Here is a 2,542-nt window from a genome sequence, read left to right on the forward strand (position 1 = left end):
TGATTTCAAAACTGCCATTGAAGCACTTATCGATTATATTTGGAGAATACGAATCAATTTGCTTCGCTCTTTCTTGAAGAACCCCAATATTTCTAGTTTTTTTATGCAAACCTACATGTTAATGTATGTGTCATGTCTCAACGCTACACAGTGGCTGTTTGAGCATATCATCCTCGTCGCCACTGTTATGTCTCAAGCTACTGCTATCTAGTACTTTCGGATGATCTCTACTCAACCGCTACTCGACTGCTCCTCGTCAGCTACTCAACACCTCTACCACGGTCAGATTACCTCTATTTATATATCTTGGGAGATCCTACTTCTTCGTCTGGGGGCGTCGACACAACAGTATGTTAATGTATGTTAATGTATGCATGCATATATATGTAACTACAATATGACCAAATGGTTAAAAAGATTGCTTCACAATCACAGGCTCCTGTGTTCGATTTCCCTGTGTGACATCTTTGGTGTCTTTCACCATAGTTTTAAGATCGACCCAAAGCTTGTGAGTAAAATTGGGATACATGGAAACTGTGAGGAAGCCCATCTGATGGAAGAGTGTGTTGCACGTTTACTGTGTCTGTGGAATAATCAACCATTATAAATTAATGAGCCACAAATTTTCTAAATGAGCAGCTAATTTAGTTCATCGCATGACTGGAACCTTTATACGTGAAACTAATAATCTTTTGTTGTTGTTGCTGTTGTTGTTGTTATCGCTGAATCCAGTGGGGTGAAGGGCAGGAGCCGTGACCCTTTATAGCATCCCCTGCAGTTGGTGGGATAGAAAGGAAGGAGAAGGAGAAGGGAATTATTCCCAAACCGGAGGCCAGCTCCAAATGTCGACAACAGAACAATCGCTGCTAAAGACACCCAAAGATCACGTTTGGATGTCAAGCAGGGAAATGAATAAGAGGTCTATTATTCATATGGATAATTGCAACCTTCATGGGTTGTAGACGAACAAATGGCACAATGAATCCTGCCTGATGCTTTAACCATTCCTCCAGTTCACCATTGTAGTCTGGAAACTCAAGTTATGGACCCTGGAGGGATAAAAGACAAAGATGACCTCAACCTGATTTGAATTTAGAGTGCTACAAACGAAAGTAGATACTACAATTCGTCCGCTACTTTGCAACTCTACCAGTTCACGAATGTACATATATGCAATAAAGAAAGAACTGGTTTCTAACCTAGGTCCATCAACAACTTATGTATGTATGTATGCATGCATGTATGTATGCATGTATGTATGTATGTATGTATGTATGTATGTATGTATGTATGCATGTCAAGTCAGATCTCTCTTTAATGTTACTGTTAACATGTGACCCAACATAATTTATTTCATATTCGGGTCATCGGCAAATAAAATGGCCAAGATTGCCTGCTGATGAGGATGATTTTTGGACAACCAACTGACTAAAATAAACAAATCCCGTTAAAGGGATTTAGTCGTGAGGAATCTCATAATGAACTCACGAGGAATCGATGCGTTGTATGCAAATAAGCTTTGTTCAAATCTCTGCTAGCTTCTAGATATACTCACTACCGTAGCTAGGGGTAGTGGCAGGGACGGTCCTCCCCGGGCGGTACTTTTGGGTCTGCTGTAGACAATATGTGTTTTTCGTGCGGTCTGGTGGCAGCAAACGAAAGGGCCGCCCCGAGCAGCACACACTCTAGCTACGCTAGCGGGTATACTTTGATGGTAAAAGTATCAGATTGGCACCCTGAAATCAAACGTTGCGATGCTTTTCTCTAGATTCCAGTTGTTGATACTTATTAAGTGTGATACGTGTTGCACAAGCGTGTGTCTAATGACTTACAGATGTCTCATTCCATCTACTTCATCTTGTTTCTCTTTAAAAGCCTTGTGATGGTAGCTCAATGCACAAAAACTCTATGACGGTTATCGGAGTGATTACAGGTTGACTGAGATGGCTATCATTTGTCAAGATGAAGCAATCATCATTATCATGAATGTTCATATATATACGAATGGACGTACGTATTTTTGTATGTCTAAGTGTATGGATATAGGTATGTATGCATGTGTCTATATACTTATGTACATGCGTGTATGTATAGGTGTATATATATAAATATGTATATATGTACGAGTGTATAATATGTACGTACAATATGTTTACAGGTACAGGTGTGCGGGTGTATGTGTGTGCATGTGATTGTGTGTGTGTGTGTGTATTTGTATGTGTGTGCGTGTGATTGTGTGTGTGTGTGTGTATTTGTATGTGTGTGTGTGTGTGTGTACATGGATAAAGATAAGAACAACCACTGACTGAAAGGAACAATGTGTCAAAATAATCACGTGGTTTAGAGTGACGTCATCAGAGAGTTAACGGGGAAATCTGTCACAGTGACTATTTTGGTCTACCTTACACCACGGCGACTCATCGGTAAGTCCTGTGTGTTTATGTGTATGCAAAAATCTATAAGTTTCTCTCTCTCTCTCTCTCTCTTCTCTCTCTCTCTCTCTCTCTCTCTCTCTTTCTCTTCTCTCTCTCTCTCTCTAGGT

General features: G+C 40.3%; 1 protein-coding gene across 1 annotated transcript in view; it reads left to right on the plus strand.

Annotated features, from left to right (window-relative positions):
• Positions 1-2,355: 2,355 nt before the first annotated feature.
• The window catches only part of LOC106872175 (delta-1-pyrroline-5-carboxylate synthase), a 56,543-nt gene continuing 56,356 nt past the window's right edge, over positions 2,356-2,542 (plus strand). The window contains exon 1 of the mRNA XM_014919065.1: positions 2,356-2,423. The gene's annotated coding sequence lies outside the window, so the exon portion shown is untranslated. The remainder of the gene's footprint in view (positions 2,424-2,542) is intronic.

The sequence above is a fragment of the Octopus bimaculoides genome, chromosome 22, assembly GCF_001194135.2.
Source record: "Octopus bimaculoides isolate UCB-OBI-ISO-001 chromosome 22, ASM119413v2, whole genome shotgun sequence".
Taxonomy (NCBI): domain Eukaryota; kingdom Metazoa; phylum Mollusca; class Cephalopoda; order Octopoda; family Octopodidae; genus Octopus; species Octopus bimaculoides.